Source organism: Sapajus apella, unplaced genomic scaffold (genome assembly GCF_009761245.1).
Source record: "Sapajus apella isolate SASKATOON/1434 unplaced genomic scaffold, GSC_monkey_1.0 scaffold36, whole genome shotgun sequence".
Lineage (NCBI taxonomy): Eukaryota > Metazoa > Chordata > Mammalia > Primates > Cebidae > Sapajus > Sapajus apella.
Genome location: NW_022436976.1, coordinates 7,943,363 through 7,950,843, shown reverse-complemented (window position 1 = coordinate 7,950,843; position 7,481 = coordinate 7,943,363).

The following is a 7,481-nucleotide window of genomic DNA, read 5'->3' as shown; positions in this document are numbered from 1 at the left end:
TTTTAAGTTTCTTTGAGGGCATAAACTGGGGCTTTAACATTTCTGAAATCATCAATATCCTTAGCACAGTGTCTCACTCACTTTAAGAGCCCCCAAAATTTGTAGAATTTACAGTGAATAGCGTTTGGCACCCAGGGCTCTGGAGGGAGTGGTCAAAAATGGGGTCTCGGCTGAATGAGCGATGTGGAAATAGACTGGAAGTTTAAGAGTCTGTACTGTCCCCTATTCTCTGAATGAAGCAGAAAGAGCTGAGCACTTCATGGCTTGGGCTGTATCTCACTTTCACCATAGCTGTGTAATCTTGGGCGAATAAGCTATGCCTTCAGAGCTGCAGTCTTCTTATCCCTCTTCTGCATGATGAGAATATAACCACCTGATGGCATTAACGCGTGCATTAAAAGACCTCTCACAGTGCCAAGAACAGGGTAGGAAGCCAATAAATATTATCTTTCCAGTCAGCTTCCTCCCAACCTTTCCTTTCTTTCTACCTCCTAAAATTTCTACTCCGTTCTTGTCATGAAGAGTTAACCAAAAAGTGCCACTGTTGGTCAGGGATATTATGAAAGAATGTTGATGCACTATTGCAAAACCTTCTGCACTGAATGAAAAACAATACAAGCATCTGTCCTTCTGGAGGTAGAGCGAGCAGCAACAACCTTGTGCATAAAGGGCAGCACTTTATTATATTTTGTTAAACCCAGAGCCGATAGGAAGACTTACTAGGAGTATGGGTTTTGTGGTCAGATGGACGTGGTTTTTTCACACGTGCTTGCCATTCCAACCAGCTAAGTTACTTAACTTCATTGTGCCAGGGTTTCCAAATCTGTGATATACCTACTTCATTTGTTCACTTATTCATTCACGCATTCTTTCCTGAGCACCTCCTACAGTCTGTGAAGGTGCTGGAAACAGTGATGATGACAGACTTGCAGTTAGTGTGGGGTACAGAAAGCACACAAACTTGTGAGGTGCTGAAGGCTGAGGAAGAATCAGGCGGTGTGTGATGGTTAAAGATAGAAGAAACCGAGTGCATGAAGGCCAAGAGATGAGATTCTGGAGCAGAGAATGTCAGTGTTGCTGAGGCATTTACCTCTGAGCGATGAATGAGTGATGAACGAGAGTTAAGTGCTAAGGATGAAGCATCTGGATAGATTAGGAAGGGCCCTGAATGCCACTTTAAATTCAGAGTTCAACCATGACAGTACGGCTTCCTGAAGAGTATTTCTGATGAGACCAGAGGCCACTGGGACCCCTTCCAGAAGATTCAGTCACATTAGTATCCATTAATGTTCTACAATATTCTATTTAAACCTAATTAATATTAATATCCTTAAAACTAATTACTATTAAAAATATGTATTACCCTCTTATGAACTGAGGCTCCAAAAAACCTGTTTGGGGTGAAATGATGAGAAATGGGAAGCCATTTCCGCGTTGTAAGTTGGGAATCAACATAATCATACTTTCATTTAATGAAGATATAATAATATCTACCTCTGTGGAGTTCCAAATACTCTTCAGAATACTTAACTAAGTGAATTCTCATAACAAGTCTATGAGTTAGAAGGTATTATTTTTGCATTATGAAAATGAGCAAACCAATGCATATAGGAATTAATTTCCTAAGGTTACAGAACGGCATATAAGTGGGAGGACTTAAATGCGAGTGAGCTTGGTCAACCTGCTTTAGAGACTGCACTCAACAGAGGATTGCATGAGAACAATGGATTGGAGTCAAACAAGATGGGAGACAGCTGGGGGAGGTTGTTCTAATTCAGGTGAGAGATGATGTCCACTTGGTCTCCATACATTTGTTCAGAGAATTAAATATTATAAATGCTTAAGGCACCGATTTTAGTTTCTACTATATGGTAGGTAGTCAAAAAGGATAATTTTCCTATGCATATATGGAAAATTCATATATGAAAGATGCATATTCCAGATTAGTGGAGAAGGCAGGGTATATAAGCTGCTATAACAAAGTACCACAAATTGGGTGGATTAAACAACAGGAATTAATTGTCTTACAGTCTGGAGGCTAGATGTCTGAAATTAAGGTGGTGTAAGTTTGCTTCTTTTGAGGACCATGAGGGAAGGATCTGCTACTCCTTACTTTGACTTGTAGGTGGCTGCCTTCAGGTTTACACTGTGTTCTCCTGCATGGGTTATCTGTCTCTACATTTCCCCTTCTTAGAAAGACATTAGTCTTATTATTTTAGGGCCCACTGTAATGACCTCACTTTAACTTGATTATCTCTTTAAATACCCCATGTCCAAATCAAGTTATATTCTGAGATACTGGGCATTAGCACTTCAATATATAAATTTTGGGGGATGAAAATCAATTCATAGTAGAAAAATTCTTTAAAAATGGCAGCACAAAAATTAGTTATCATATGGAGAAAGAAAATCCAGATTCTTACTTCACATCATATGAAAAATCATTATCTTAAGGACTTAAGCGTGAATGACAGAAATGGTAAAATATTTAGAAAATATATAGTAAAATATATTTATAATCTAGTATATGGAAGGACTTTTAAAATGCACAACAAAAATACTGAAATGTAACATGAAAGATGAGGTTTAAAATATTTAAATGTGATTGAGGACTGTAAAAAAATTATTATTTATTGAGGACTGTACAATTGAGGATTGTAAAAATAAGAGAGCATTAAGAAAATGAAAGCGCAAGCTGTAATTTGGGTAAAGGTATTTGAAAAACATAATTTATAAGGGGTTAGTACTCCGAACATGTAAAGAATCAATAAGACAACCCAACAAAAACTGGACAAAAGAGAACAGACATTTCATAGAAGAAAAAACAAGAATGCACAGAGAAATGTAATTTATGTCTACTATGTGATATTTCATAATCACCTGGTTGGTAAAAATTAAAAAGCGAAACAAATTCAAGCATTGTTATGAACGTGAATGAAGGGGAACTCACATATACAGCTTGAGGGAACGTGAATTAATGCAACAGCTTAGCATTATCTTGTAAAGTAGGACTTTATGACTCAGTATTTTCACTCTAGGTATATATTCTAGAGAAACTCTTCCACAAGGTGATGGGCACAAGGCCACTTATAGAACATTTCATAAGAACAAAACTTGGGAAAATAACTTCATAGCTATTAACAGAGTATTATTTTAAAAATTTGCATGTCCTAACATTGGGATTTTATAGAACTTTGTAAATGAGTAAACCACTGCTGCATATATCCGTATGAAAGCATTTAAAAAATCTTGCATAAAAAAAGCTAGTTGCAGAAAATTTATAAACCAAAATAATACCTTAGCTCACCTGCATATTTATATGACAAAATAACATAAAAATGCAAACGAGTTATGACACAATTCAGGATAGTGGTTATCTGGGGGAAAGATATAGAAAGATAAAATGGAGCGAGAGGCACGTAGGCAGATGTAATATTGGTAATGTTCTAATATAGTCCTTGCTGCGGACTGAATTGTGACCATTCCAAAAAAAGGTTTGTTCACCTCCTAAGCCCTCGAATCTCAGAATGTGACCTTATTTGGAATTAGGGTAGCTGCAGATATAATTAGTTAAGATCAGGTCATACCGGAGTAGCATAGACCCCTGATCCAACATGACAGAGGTCTTTATAAGAAGACAGCTGTGCGAAGACAAAACCACAGGGAGAGGGTTACGTGTAAATTAATGAAGAAATTGCAATCATTCCTCTACAAGCCTAACCATGTCAAAGATCGCCAGAAAATCACCACAAGCTAGGCAAAGGCATGGAATAGATTTTCCCTCACAGTTCTCAGAAAGAGCCAACCCTGCTGACACCTTGACTTTGGACTTCTGGCCTTCAGGATTTAAGACAATACATTTTTGTGATCTAAGCTGCCTAGTTTATAGCACTTTGTTACAGCAGTCTTAGAAATTGAATACAGTTCTTAAATAAAGTGGCAGGTTCATGATGTTTATTTTATAATTTATAACTCACAAATGTATAGGCATATTACTTTTTATGTTTCAAATACTTATATAATAAAAATGAAAAGACAAAAGTTGTTGTTATTGTTTTGATCACTATGAAACTGTGGCATGTATCCACTATTAATCTTTAATTTTTTTAAGACAAGTTCTCACTATGTTTCCCAGGCTGGAGTGCAGTGGCACAATCATGGCTCACTGCAGCCTTGGCCTTCCAGGCTCAGGTAATCCTCCTACCTCAGCCTCCCAAGTAGCTGTGACTACAGGCGTGTGCCACCACACCTGGCTAAGTTTTGTATATTTGTAGAGATGGGGTTTCATCATGTTGCACAGGCTGGTCTGGAAATATTATGGAGAGTGGAAGATGCTTGGAACTTCTATGCTCAAGCCATCTGCCTGCCTTGGTCTTCCAAAGTACTGAGATTATAGGCAAGAACCACTGTGCCCAGCCTCCACTATTAATCTTGATGGCAAATCCCAATAAAGCTTTTCTAGGCAATTTTATTAAAACTATAAAAATCAACTTCCAGAACTCCTCTTGATTTTAATGGAGCTTTTATCTCAACCTCAGTGACATGGAATCCCTGTTTTTCTGACTGTTATTACTGTGTGCTCATCTTCTGAGAGAAGTGTCCTGCCTGTCATCCTGAATGACGATGATTGGCAAGCACACACCTGTCATGGCATGTTATCTTCTTACAGACAGGCTGACATCAGTTCTGCCTCTATTTAACACAAAAAGGACATCTAAAATCATATCAAGATTTCCAGCTTGCATGCTACAAAAATAAGTGCTTTCTCCTAGCCTGGAAGCCACACCAGAGCAGAGGCTAAGATGTCTCATTCATACAACGGTGTTTCTGCCTCCTAGAAATGGAGTGTGGCACAAAGTAGATGCTCAATGAATCTGCTGAAGAGTATATGAATGAATAGTTCTACTAGTGTCCACTTCTTTGAAACAATACATGCTGCACTACTTTTCAGAAGGATTTATCAGGCATCTTCCATTCTCCACAATACTTTGGGTTGTTAGTTCCTCTCAGCTGTAGATTCCCCAGTTCTTTTTTATATAAGCACTCAATGCTTGTCTTTGGGTACTTCGAATAGGGATCAGATTTGGGGCCCATAAGACCAGACATACATGTGTATGTGAGTTTTTTTTTTTCCATTTGGAAGGTAGTTATTTATTCTTCCTTACAGACTAGTAACATGCAGAGAAGGGATGTAGGTGTTTTAGACTCTTTAATTAGTGCTCAGGTGAAATGTGTCTTGATTAAGGAATGGGTTCTGAAGAAGGAACACCAACAATATGTACAAAGTAGATATTGTTCTGAAATGGGATTTGTCTAGTACTTTGAAAAAGAAATTCATATTGTTTTGAATATATTACATAATGAATGTTACAATTTGACATTGTATTAATGGGATTTTTTTTTTAACCCAGTAGCTAGAGCAGCTGATATTAGTGAAATGCTTCAGTGAGATCATGAGAATTTTCAAAATCCTGAAATCTAATACTGGAAATGTGGACTATAGCATTTATTAATTCAAGCAACATTTGGTGAGTGGCCTGGCATTGTCCTAGGTGTGAATGAAGAGATGAACAAAACTTCTGCAGTAATTCATTTCAGTGGGAGAGACTCAGGTAAACCAAGAATTGCAATGTCATGCTATTCATCATTTAAGGACAGAAGAGGAGCTGGGACCAAGATGGCTGACTAGAAACAGCAGCTAAGCCTTTTGAGCTCCTTGGGGAAGAGGCAGCAGCTAGTGCTGGGATTCACAACTGCCTAACACACTAAACTTCCTAGGTGGAGGAAGGGCAGCATCCATCTCCATAGCTCCACACCACACTTTTTCCCTCCTGGAGCCAGTGAGGTTGGATGGCTTGGTCCCAAAAGGTACCCCGACAGCCTAACACCAGCTGTGCCAGAGGGCCTCTTCAGGCCTGACCCTGACTCATCCTTCCTTACTGGGTGGGGATTCTTGCAGGAACTCCCAAAATTTCAACTAGAGGCTGAGGGTTGGAACCTGGATCTCCCTTGGCCTGAGCCCCTAGGGGAAGGGGTGGCTGCAGTCTCTGTGGGACCAGCAAACTTAGCCTTACCTCTTAGTAGTTCTGAGGAATCCAGGCAGCCCAGAGAAGTGGGTTTCCTCCTAGCTAAACACACCCCCTCCACCAAAGGACAGTCAAAGTGCTTCCTTAAATGGGTCCTATTCCCTGTGCCACCCAACTATGTGAGACCTTCCAGCTAGGGTTGTCAGACACCCTATAAAGGAGGGATCCTACTGGCATCAGGTTGGTGGCTCTTGAGATCAGAGATCCCAGAAGAAGGAGGAGGCATCCATCCTTGCTGTTCTTCAGCCTCCTTAAGTGATATCTCCAAGCGTGGGAGTGAACCAGATGAATAGGGCCTGACCTACGGAAGAGGGGCCTGACCTACGGAAGAGGGACCTGACTATAGAAAGAAAAACAAACAGAAAGCAACAACAACAGCATCATCAGCAACAAAAAACTCCCCACGAAAACCCCATCCCAGAATCAGCAGCTGCAAAGATTGAAACTAGACAAACTCATGAAGATGAGGAAGAATTAATGAAAAAACACCAAAAACCCAAAAGGCCAGAGTGCCTCTTCTCCTCCAAATGATTGCAATATCTCCAGCAAGGCACAGAACTGGACAGAGGATGAGACAGACTAATTGACAGAAGTAGGCTTCAGGAGATGGGGAATAAAAAACTATGCTGAGCTAATGGAGCATGTTCTAACCCAATGCAAAGAAGCTAAGAACCTTGATAAAAGGGTACTGGAGCTGCTGACTAGAATAAAAAGTTTAGAGAGGAACATAAATAACCTGATAGAGTTCAAAAGAACTGAAATCATTAATAGTCTCTCAGACTACAGTGCAATCAAATTAAAATTCAGGATTAAGAAACTCACTCAAAACCACACAACTACATGGAAATGGAACAACCTGCTCCTGAATTACTCCTTGGAAAATGATGAAATTAAGGCAGAAATCAAGAAGTTATTTGAAACTAATTAGAGCAAAGAGATAACCTACCAGAATCTCTGGGACACAGCTAAAGCAGTGTTAAGAGGGAAATTTATAGCACCTATATCAGAAAGCTAGAAAGATCTCAAATTGACACCTTACCATCACAATTTTAAAAAGCTAGAGAGGCAAGAGCAAACTAATTCACAAGCTAGCAGAAGAGCAGTATACAAGAAATAACTAAGATCAGAGCAGAATTGAAGGAGATAGAGACACAAAAAATTCTCCAAAAAATCAATAAAATCCTAGAGCTGTTTTTTTAACAAAATAAGATAGACTGCTAGCTAGACTAATAAAGAAGAAAAGAGAGAAGAATCAAATAGATGCAATAAAAAATGATAAAGGGAATATCACCACTGACCCCACAGAAATACAAACTACCATCAGAGAATACTACAAACACATTTACATAAATAAACTAGAAAATCTAGAAGAAATGGTTAAATTCCTGGACACAT